A 12,537-nucleotide genomic window follows, 5' to 3' on the forward strand; every position below is an offset into this window, starting at 1 on the left:
TTCGATTCTCTCAAAGGCAGCAGTTACTACTTCCGGTGACCTACCTATGATGTCGATGTCTTCGGCATAGGCGAGTATCATGTGTTCTCTTGTGATTAGTGGCCATATCTCTATTCACATCTGCATCTCGTATAATCTTCTCCAGCAGGATATTAAAGAGATCACACGAGAGGCTGTCTCCTTGTCTGAAACCTCGTTTGGTATTAAATGGTTCGGAGAGATTCTTTCCTATTCTTACTGAGAAACTCGTGTCAGCAAGTGTCATCCTGCCGAGTCTTATTAATTTTGCAGGGATACCAAACTCAGACATGGCTTGAAATACCTTTGAACCTAAAGAAGTATCGAAAGCGGCTTCATAGTCAACAAGGAGATGGTAGGTGTTGATTTGTACTTCTCGAGTCTTTTCCAGGTTTTGGCGCAGTGTGAATATCTGGTCTAGGGTGGATTTGCTAGGTCTAAAGCCGCATTGATAGGGCCCAATTATCTCATTGACTTTTGGTTTTAATCTTTCACACAGTACTCTTGAGAGTATCTTCTATGCGATGGGAAGGAGACCTATTCATCTGTAGTTGGCACATTCCGTCTTGTCTCCTTTCTTGTGTACGGGACATAGTATGCTGAGGTTCCAATCATCGGGTGCGCGTTTTTCTAGCCAGATTGCGCAGATAAGCTAATGCATACGCCTTATCAGCGTGACGCCCCCGGTCTTAAATAGTTCAGCGGGTAACCTTGTTGTTCTTTAGTCGGGTCACTGCTACCTGGACGTCATTATGACTAAGATGTAAACATTCTATACCATCATCAGGGATTGGTTCTGCGGTATCCTCTTCGCCGCCAAAGTCGGACACTAGCAGTTGGGTAAAATGTTCTTTCCATATCCTCAGCATGTTATCTGTGTTAGTTATCAGATTTCTTTCTTTGTCTCAGCAGGAGGATGTGCCTGCACCAAAGCCATCGGTTTGATGTTTAATTCTTTGGAAGAATTTTCGGACTTCATTCTGACCCCTGTACATCTCAATTCGCTCACACTAACGCCTTTCCATTTCATTTTTTTTTCTGCGGAATAGACGTTTCGCCTCTCTTCTTTTCTACCGATACCTCTCCTTCATCTGGCGCTTTGCTACTGATTGCAGGGTTGCTTTATATGCCGCATTCTTGGCTTCAGTAGCATCTCGACATTCTTGGTTGTACCATGGGTAACTTGGAGGGAGCTTTCGGTACCCAAGTACGGATTTCGAATAATTTTCCATGGAGTGGGCAATAGTTTGCCACTGCGCCATTATATCATCGGAACAAGAAGTGCTTTCATCAAGCTGTTGGGTCAGTCGAGTGGAGTATGCCGCTATCATCTGTTGTGTTTGCAGCTTTTCAATGTCAAGTTTCCCTGCAGTGTCAGATCGTACTTTCCTCGCCATGTTGAAACGGGTAAGAGCCTTTGCTGCAACAAAGTAATGATCCGAATCTATATTCGCTCCACGGATCGATCGTACATCTAACACGCTGGATGAATGCCTTCCATCTATCACAACGTGATCAATTTGGTTCCTCGTGTTTTGATTGGGTGACAGCCATGTTGATTTGTGAATATTTTTATGTTGAAATCTGGTGCTAATAACTACCATGTTTCGTCGGGGTCTGGGCACAAATAGGGCTGATGTTGAAGAATTTAGCTTTATGCTTTTAGCCTCTCATCCACCGGAATAAAGCTGTGTTACGGAGGCCTCATATGCGACAGGAGAATAACTATCGGCTAGCACGGTATATCCCAGGAGTGGTCCCATCCCGTCATCTCCGTCCGAGGTACGTACCAATAAAAAAAAAGTAATTCCAGAACATCCATTAACGTTACTCTACTATCATTTACACGTTCCTATAGGTTGGAGACCAGATGGATTGTCCCAGTCGCCCTCCCTTCCATGACCAACCAGTTCCCGGATCATCGATTTCGGTGGCCCCATAAACCCGCCTACATCACAACATCCATCCCGCATTTACCTGCCCCGAGGGGATCCTTTTAGCACATCATTACACTCATCGCCTTCAAATTCAAACATTAATCATATTTATTATAATTTTACTAATACTAACACCTATAACATTAATTTGTTTTAAACATGCAATGATTCAAAATTACTGATCCTGCGTTAATCTTCAAATGTATAAATAAAAAAAATGATTTGTCTAATCTATAATCTCAAAACGAATGTTTCGGTGAAAAAATGTAACACGATTGTTACAAAACAAATCAAAAGTCAGTGTATGACGAAGTAAGACCTACAAAGTTTTCCTGTCTATTATTTTGCAAGGCTTGCACAAAACAAAAAAAAATAAAGGTAAACCTAACTAAGGGAGCTCTCTTATATTAGTTTTGGGGCAGTTTCTATTTTTCTACCCGGAACTTTTACTTTACTCTGATGGAAATTTCTTTGTAGACCCTATCACAAATTCGATATTTTGTCAAAAAAACTACTTTGTAAAAAAAAGTTAGATCAAGCCTAGATAAAAAAACAAAAAAATTAAATTAAATAAATAGTAATATAAATAATATAAAGTCAGATAAAAAAAATAAAAAGAAATATCGAACGCTACTACATAAGACAAAAAAAAAACAATATAAATAATATAAAACGACACAAAGGTTGATTGGTTTTGGGGCATAAATGGAAGGTAGCAATCATGTGCACATCCGGCCTATGTATATTAATCTGTTCTCTTCGATATCCCACAAGGGGGCAATAGATGTATGTATGTGGGACCTGTTCGCTTCTGGTGTCCACTGTCCGTGGGCGATAGGTGGCGATGTCGACTATATTGGACTGTATGCTTATTTGAACTGTATTATTTTGATGGTTACCGCACCGCCTTTTATTGTCAAAAATTCTTTGCTGGATCTACCGATCAAATAAAGAACAAAAATTTGTCCTACCTTAACCTCAGCATTTACTTTACTGGCAATCTCCGTTTATGTGTTGCTGTGATATTCGTGTCTTGCTGTGCTGCCTTTCTTTTGCAATCCCGCCTTCCTTCTGCAGGATTCTATTGTCGACGCACCAAACTGTGGACAAAATTTCTATTCCCACGAAGGTGTTGGAACTTTTCATAAAATCTTGTAGCATATATAAATACTGGGGAAGGTTAGGACACAAAAAAAAACATAGATCTTTTTCTTTTTATTCACGTTAACTAGCACATTTGATACACTTGTTTCAAAATATATAACCGCCTTAATGAACCTTTGGTTATGCACAGCACAGCGAAATACAACACTTTGAAACGCCAAGCAGGCTTCTCTCTCTTTTATAATGACGCTATACTCATGCATCCAATAAACTTCCAATAAACGCCATACTTTATTCGCGGAGCCATCTATGTTTCTTCATACGTCCTTTTCTCATACCTACTAGTCATCTTACTCATCCATTTCGCTTCAAAAAAATTATTATTGTTATACAAATATCTTTATGAATGAATTGCACCACTATGCGTCTCCACCACTTCTACTACCGTCATCTATCCAGCCCTGAGGTAGTTGGCAACGCAAATCAGGCAATTCTGCCAACATGTCAAAAACAACAAAACATAAGTTCATTTCATTGTGGTGGACACACCACGTTCTCAAATTCCTTTCCGATTTTCTTCTCCATTAAATTCCACGTTATTAATCTCTTTTCCCTTCTCTTTTCAGGCTTTTTGGGATGTTCTGACGGAATGGCTATCTGTAAGAAATATGCATGGGGGCGACCTTACATTTTTAAATGGAAAGTTTTCTCCACAAAGAATCTCTCACAGACAGTCAATGCGCCAGAACATTTGGATCATTCATCTGGACATCACACAAAAACCGTCCTCCAAAGGAGGCTTCCCCGCCACACTGCAAGACAAAAATCAACACATGCAACCTCCCCTCCTCCAAACATCAACATACAAATGAAAGATAAACTAACAATGGAGAGGGGGGTTAGCTTACCAATAAAAATTGCAATTCCCCCTCTTCTGCATACAAGCGGCAACATTATCAATTAAAGATGAGGGGGGGTTGCTTTGCACAAAACGCATATAATTGACATGGTTGGTTCTAGTGGGCACTGACCAGCCATACGATATGTCCAAAGGTCCCTGCAGATCCTCCATCATGCAAAGCAATCGAGAGCTGGAGAAATATCGTGGTTACGAGGCCGCCACGCAGGTGCGAAGGCCTCATCTAAAGGGCCTTCCACGCAAATTTTTTTTCTTTTTTCATGTCTATGGTCGGACTTAGGCGGGCGCCGCAACAAAACACCAGGGCTGTAGAGTCTACGATTACAGGGCGGGTGTGCGGTATAATCCCCTAGCGATATAGTAGAAAATCTCCTATCGTACGTGGGGAACACCCATGCCCTGAGATATAAAGCCGGGCCTTGGTACCTGAGTCCCGTACCGAGTATACGGATATTAGGGAAGTAAATGCCAATCTCATACAACAAAAAAATGGTCACTCTGTGTGTCTCTCTCTCGTTCCAGATGCGCCTGACTCGGATACTCTCCAAAGTCCATTCAGGTATGGCCAGCATGCATAAATTTCCTAGTCATAAACAAATCTGAACTAAAGTATACAAAATACCATAGGGGTAGTCAGTCTGAATGGGGTATAGTATCCGCAAGGTACACATTCACATACAGCGTGTCGGTCCATCCTGCCGAGACATATCATGCGGGGGGGGGGGGGGGGGGGGGGGGGAGTACAATCAGAAAGGGTGTAAGAAGTACAAATAGTTTACATTCAAAAATAGCTCATAATGAAAAAAAATGCGTAACCGGAAACGGTGTATTATTAAGCGGGGTGTATAATTAAAAAGGGTGTATAATCAAAAGGGCTGTATAATTAAAAAGCGTGTATAATCAAACAGGAATGTATAATGGAAACAAAAAAAAACAACAAGTACTCGATATCACAGATACCAACACGTATTGCACCATAAATTTAGACTTAACATTAGGACGAACACAAACAAAAATGAAGTAAAATTGTATTCTTATCCTAATATTGCACTGGTATAAATCACAGACTCTAAACTTATATTGCACTAAACTTTGATATCTTTAACGTGATAAACGCCAATCTTCCTTCCCTGCATTGTCTCCAGCTCGTACATGTGGTTCCCTACAGGCTTGACTATACGGCATTTAAGAAATTTCCTACAAAATTTCGAATTTTTGTTCTTCGAAAAATCGGATAAGACCACATTCCGCCTATAAACCTCCTGCCCCGGTACAAATTTAACCACACGAGCTCTCTGATTATACCTTGCGGAACTTCTCTGATAAGCATTATGCATATTTACCTTAATCTTCTCCCTTATCGCCTCCATCTTCGCCGTTCCATCTATTCCTTGAATTTCGTGATCCGTCAATGACCGGAGCCTTCGGGCCAATCTGTAGTCCGCGCCATTCGTGTACATATGGAAACCAAATAGTGCGAAGAATGGTGTGAAACCCGTCGCCGAATGAACTGAGGTTCTGAGGGCACATTCGATCTCCGAAAGATACATGTCCCAGTCACGGTGATCCTCGTCAAGATATGCCCTTATGGCCGAAATTACAGATTGGTTCACCCGTTCTGAGGCATTCGACTGAGGTGAATATACCGCAGTCTTCATATGGGTTATCCCGTATGCACGAACCATATCCTGAAAACTCCTCGAGGTAAATTGCGCACCGTTATCGCTGTGGATCACTTCAGGTACACCAAATTTATGAAATATCTCATTCACCAAAAAGGTTACAACATTTGCGGTTGTGGCTTCTCGCATCGCCTTCAAAAATGTAAATTTGGTGAAGTGATCCACAACGATAAATATATATGCGTTGCCGTTCCTCGAGCGGGGATATTTCCCCAGAAAATCCATGTATATCTTCTGGAATGGCCTATCAGTCTGTACTTCCTGACCCATCTCAGGCATCATATGTCGATTGCTAGGCTTCGTCTCCTGGCATACTTGACAATTTTTTATGAATTGTCTGACTTGGGTAGACATCCTTGGCCAATAAAAGAATCGCTTGACCCTCTCCAAAGTCTTCGCTACGCCTCCATGAGCTGCGGTATGGGCGTTGTGTGCCTTTTCAATGATGACATGTGTCAACGCGGGCGGTATCCATAACTTCCAACATAAAACTTCATCCAACTCTTGCTCAAATACCGTCTTCTTAAATACCAGCCCATCTTTCACTTTTATATCAGGTAGTTTATCATTGTTCTTCATCACGTCCTCTATAAGTGCCAGGTACTCTTCTCTTTCAAATTCACATGTCTCAAAATCCAGGAAGTCTTCTCTAGTGAGCTCCTCTATGTTCACATCTATAGGAGACCTAGATAGCATATCAGCAACAATATTGTCAGATCCCTTACGGTGTACGATCTCAAAATCGAAGACCTGCAACTGAAGAGACCACCTAGCCAATCTACCACTCAAGTCCTTCAAACTCATAAGCCATTTTAAACTAGCGTGATCCGTAATTACCGTAAATGGCATCATCTCAACATAAGGCCGGAATTTCTTCACGGCCATCACGGCAGCCAAACATTCCTTTTCGGTCACGCTATAGTTTCGCTGACAAGAGTTAAGTTTTTGAGAGTAGAAGGCGATGGGGTGTTCTTCGTTGTTGTCATCCAATTGAAATAAAACCGCCCCGGTTCCATAATCAGATGCGTCGCATTGGATGTAGAAACGCCTTGTGAAATCGGGGTGTCTCAAAACCGGGGCCGACGTCAGGGCCTTCTTCAACTTTTCAAATGCCGCAATTGCCTTTTCTCCCATGGTGAACTTACAAGACTTCTTCAAGGTATCTGTAAGAGGAGCGGATATCGATGCGAAGTCCTTTATGAATCGGCGGTACCAGCCGGCCGTGCCTAAGAAGCTTCTCACCTCTCTTGGACTCTTCGGGATCCTTATCAATCTTATAGCTTGTACTTTATCAGGATCTGTCTTTAACATTCCATTTCCAATAATGAATCCTAAGTACTTTAGTTCCTTAAAACAAAAATGTGACTTCTTGAGTCCTATAGTCAGATTGGCCTGGCTGAGACACTTGGCTACTTCGCCTAATAATCGTAAATGCTCTTGAAAATCGCTAGATATCACCAACAGGTCATCCAGATATATAAAAACATTCTCTTTTAGCCTTTGCGGAATTATACGGTCCATAAGCCTACACAGACGTTGAGCGGCGTTACATAACCCAAACGGCATTACCCTAAATTGATATAATGGCCGTCCGGGTATAGTAAACGCTGTGTAAGGCTTACTTTCCTCATCTAACTCGATCTGCCAAAAGGCATATTTAAGATCGACACTGCTAATGTAATGCGTCTCGTCTATCCGGCTCAAAATGCCATCTATATTCTGGAGCGGATATGCATCCTTAATGGTTAATTTATTTAACTTTCTTGCATCCAAACAGAACCTATTCTTGCCTGGCTTCCTGACGACAGTGGTTCTGTGGCTCCAGGGGCTCTCACTTTCTTCAATAACATTGAGCCTTAACATATTGTCTATTTCCTCATAAACTATGGACTGGACAGCTGGAGATAATGGATAATGGCGATCCTTTACAGGAACCGCACCTTCTATCAACTTTATTGAGTGTTTCTCCAAACTAGTTACCCCTAAGCCCTTTTCCTCAAAGGTGTCAAAACTCTTTATTACAGCCCGCAGTTGCATTTTCTGTTCTTCGTCTAATTCATGGGGATTCAACTTATGCTCGACTTTCTCATTAGCAAATTCCTTTTGGAGTTGTTCCATATTAACTTCATTTATTTCTAACAATTCAGGGGCTATATTAAATAATTTCCAGAAATCCATTCCTAGATAAAGCGCCTGCTCCAAATCCGGGCATAAGTATAATTCTAATTCCTTAACTAGTTCCTTATATCTTATATTGACCCTAATCCTTCCCAAAATACGGTGCTCATGTCCGCTGGCTGTTCTGACGTTCGAAAATATGGTTCTAATATCGCAGTTTAGGGACTCTACCAACTCTCGGCATCCTTTTCCTAGAACGCTCACCGAAGCCCCACTGTCAAGTAGCCCTCTAATTCTGACTCCTTGAAGTTCAACCTCGGCGAACATTCTAGGGTCCTCGTTTAGACCAGCTCTTCTAATCGATTCAATAACGTTTTTAATCTCCTTTCTCTTTCTAGCGAATTTCTGACGAACCTTTGGCACCTTTCTCGGATCGGGATTCTCATTAAAAATTCTGGAGCGACATTCATTATAATGGTCTTGCCTTATCTCCAATGGTAAGTAGTGACGAAGGTCAGGGTTGAAGTTATCAAAACCTCCCTCAGTCGTTAAGCATCCCCTATTCGGAATCGGCCGTTGGGCCAGTTGTGACCTTGACATTATTACTGTGCTTTGGGGTTCTCGCGCGGACGTGGCTCCCCTGCTAGATCCACGCCCTTGTTGGGGTTTCCCTGCTGACAGACGGGACATTTGGGAGTAGTAAAACCTGGTTTCCCACATTTATAACAAAATAAACTCCTCACAGTCGAATCACAATCTCTAAAGCCGTGGCCAGCTTGCCTGCAATTCCAGCAGAAAATTGCTGACTGCCTATTCGTCTGAAATGCTGCCACTTCATTATAATCAATACTCTCATATTCTGTCTCAGATAAGTACTCTGGCGGTTCATGACATAACTCATTTATCTGTCTAATTGGGCGATTGGGTGGTGGCATGTTCCTAACATCCCTTCTAGGAAAATTCCTTTCTGCCTCATTGCACTCGATTCGCAATTGCTCCATTGATGACACTTGAATCGGATAAACTATACGACCAATACTTTCTTTGACATTCTTTTTCATTATCTTTATCATGTCGTATTCAGAGACAGGCTGTATTAATTTGGCCCTCATTTGACCCATAATGTGGAAAAATACGTCGATGGACTCATTCAATTGTTGTTTTCTTTGGGCTAGATCGGTTAGAATTTCAAAATTAGACCGCGAAGACTGGTATTGGCTAAGGAGGCAATGTTTAAGTTCCTGCCAGTCGTGAAATCTATGGGTCTTCTGGAACAACCAGTACCAAGATTCGGCTGGACCTGTTACGACCAAGGGAAAGTCCCTAATAACCTCTTCCCATGGAATTGTGTACTGCCTCTGGTAATGTTCCAAACGATATACGAAATCTTCGACCCCTAAGCCTCTCGATGTACCATCGAATACTAACCCTAGTTTATCGATTCTAATCCTCATTCTATCTCTATCCTGACTTGCACCTAGATACCCATTACGTGGAGCTGAACTCTCCTTTTGGACGCCACTGACATTGTCAGCCATTGGTATTTCTACTGCAGTGGGTGTCATCACTGGTCTAGCTATATCCATTTGATTCATATTCGAACTGGAATTCGACATCATATTGCTGGTAGTATTGGCGGTTAGACTCTCAATCGCTCTGGCCAGATCCCCCAGGGTTCTTCTAATATCCCCTATTTCGTTCTGAACTACCTGAACTCTATTCTCGAGAGCCCTATGTAGTACCGTGGACCCACCTTCTGCATTCGTGGAGACGCCTGGCACTCTTTGGACCTCCGACCTCACCTCCTCCCTAGCGTTCTGATTCAGGCCGGACGACGCGGTATTAATGGTCTGTGACATGTCCCTTACGGAATTGTTCTTCGGAGTATTCTGCTGTTCCATTTCCCTACTATCCTTTCGTTTCTTCTCGGCAATATATTGTCTGGACCTATCTAGATCAAATGTCTCAGGTCGACTACGTTTCTTAGACCGCGAGCGAGTCTCTATGCTCATAATATAATTAACACAAAACTTTAGCCTTTGTGTCAGTCTGGCCTTAATATGTCTATCAACTAAACAAGAGTTGTAATGAAAATTCGTTTTATAAAAAAAATTATATATCGATGAATAAAAAATCGTTTCCTTATAGTATATCAATATTCACTTCTCTTTCAGATATATGTATGGGGCGGTATGCGAGGGATGTGATGTGTGCGGTATATTTGTAATTCTGACTCTCATTCGAGCAACCTTCTGGAACGTGTATAATCAAATCTAAAAACAAATCAACATGCAAAGTAAGTGCCTTATCTTGGGCCTTTCAACCGACCCCTTCAAATGTCATAATCTAACCCTTGATACTACAGTCCTCTAACATCATTATCTAGAGCGGTTATCAAATCGTTATTCCAACATTTGGTCACTTTCAATCCAAACTGAAACTATTTCCACTGCCTATCTGGCTAATGTGTGCTTGTTCCGCATCATTCATCTGATAGGTACGCCACAACATCATCCAGTTTGCATTAACCTTTTCCATTTTTCCTTTCAGTTTCGAATTTTCGAATTTTGGCACAACTACATCTGACGTCAACCAGATAGGTTGCCAAACTTCCGAAGTTCTAAACTTCAAATCCAAATTTCAAAGTCGGGCTATTTCAAAATATTAATGGTCTATTTCCTGTGTCTAGGTGTTCACACATGATGTTAATCGCCACGGCAATGAAATGCCGGGCCTCTTTCTGTTGGGCGCCATATTGTTACGGAGGCCTCATATGCGACAGGAGAATAACTATCGGCTAGCACGGTATATCCCAGGAGTGGTCCCATCCCGTCATCTCCGTCCGAGGTACGTACCAATAAAAAAAAAGTAATTCCAGAACATCCATTAACGTTACTCTACTATCATTTACACGTTCCTATAGGTTGGAGACCAGATGGATTGTCCCAGTCGCCCTCCCTTCCATGACCAACCAGTTCCCGGATCATCGATTTCGGTGGCCCCATAAACCCGCCTACATCACAACATCCATCCCGCACTTACCTGCCCCGAGGGGATCCTTTTAGCACATCATTACACTCATCGCCTTCAAATTCAAACATTAATCATATTTATTATAATTTTACTAATACTAACACCTATAACATTAATTTGTTTTAAACATGCAATGATTCAAAATTACTGATCCTGCGTTAATCTTCAAATGTATAAATAAAAAAAATGATTTGTCTAATCTATAATCTCAAAACGAATGTTTCGGTGAAAAAATGTAACACGATTGTTACAAAACAAATCAAAAGTCAGTGTATGACGAAGTAAGACCTACAAAGTTTTCCTGTCTATTATTTTGCAAGGCTTGCACAAAACAAAAAAAAATAAAGGTAAACCTAACTAAGGGAGCTCTCTTATATTAGTTTTGGGGCAGTTTCTATTTTTCTACCCGGAACTTTTACTTTACTCTGATGGAAATTTCTTTGTAGACCCTATCACAAATTCGATATTTTGTCAAAAAAACTACTTTGTAAAAAAAAGTTAGATCAAGCCTAGATAAAAAAACAAAAAAATTAAATTAAATAAATAGTAATATAAATAATATAAAGTCAGATAAAAAAAAATAAAAAGAAATATCGAACGCTACTACATAAGACAAAAAAAAAACAATATAAATAATATAAAACGACACAAAGGTTGATTGGTTTTGGGGCATAAATGGAAGGTAGCAATCATGTGCACATCCGGCCTATGTATATTAATCTGTTCTCTTCGATATCCCACAAGGGGGCAATAGATGTATGTATGTGGGACCTGTTCGCTTCTGGTGTCCACTGTCCGTGGGCGATAGGTGGCGATGTCGACTATATTGGACTGTATGCTTATTTGAACTGTATTATTTTGATGGTTACCGCACCGCCTTTTATTGTCAAAAATTCTTTGCTGGATCTACCGATCAAATAAAGAACAAAAATTTGTCCTACCTTAACCTCAGCATTTACTTTACTGGCAATCTCCGTTTATGTGTTGCTGTGATATTCGTGTCTTGCTGTGCTGCCTTTCTTTTGCAATCCCGCCTTCCTTCTGCAGGATTCTATTGTCGACGCACCAAACTGTGGACAAAATTTCTATTCCCACGAAGGTGTTGGAACTTTTCATAAAATCTTGTAGCATATATAAATACTGGGGAAGGTTAGGACACAAAAAAAAACATAGATCTTTTTCTTTTTATTCACGTTAACTAGCACATTTGATACACTTGTTTCAAAATATATAACCGCCTTAATGAACCTTTGGTTATGCACAGCACAGCGAAATACAACACTTTGAAACGCCAAGCAGGCTTCTCTCTCTTTTATAATGACGCTATACTCATGCATCCAATAAACTTCCAATAAACGCCATACTTTATTCGCGGAGCCATCTATGTTTCTTCATACGTCCTTTTCTCATACCTACTAGTCATCTTACTCATCCATTTCGCTTCAAAAAAATTATTATTGTTATACAAATATCTTTATGAATGAATTGCACCACTATGCGTCTCCACCACTTCTACTACCGTCATCTATCCAGCCCTGAGGTAGTTGGCAACGCAAATCAGGCAATTCTGCCAACATGTCAAAAACAACAAAACATAAGTTCATTTCATTGTGGTGGACACACCACGTTCTCAAATTCCTTTCCGATTTTCTTCTCCATTAAATTCCACGTTATTAATCTCTTTTCCCTTCTCTTTTCAGGCTTTTTGGGATGTTCTGACGGAATG

At 40.9% G+C, this 12,537-nt stretch overlaps 1 long non-coding RNA gene across 1 annotated transcript; it reads left to right on the forward strand.

Moving 5' to 3' along the window:
* Positions 1-7,941: 7,941 nt before the first annotated feature.
* On the forward strand, positions 7,942-10,195 carry LOC131995175 (uncharacterized). Its single transcript, XR_009397230.1, has 3 exons — positions 7,942-8,275; positions 9,953-10,074; positions 10,144-10,195. It is a non-coding gene; the product is annotated as an uncharacterized LOC131995175 (long non-coding RNA).
* Positions 10,196-12,537: the final 2,342 nt, after the last annotated feature.

This window comes from Stomoxys calcitrans, chromosome 2, assembly GCF_963082655.1.
Source record: "Stomoxys calcitrans chromosome 2, idStoCalc2.1, whole genome shotgun sequence".
Classification (NCBI taxonomy): Eukaryota; Metazoa; Arthropoda; class Insecta; order Diptera; family Muscidae; genus Stomoxys; species Stomoxys calcitrans.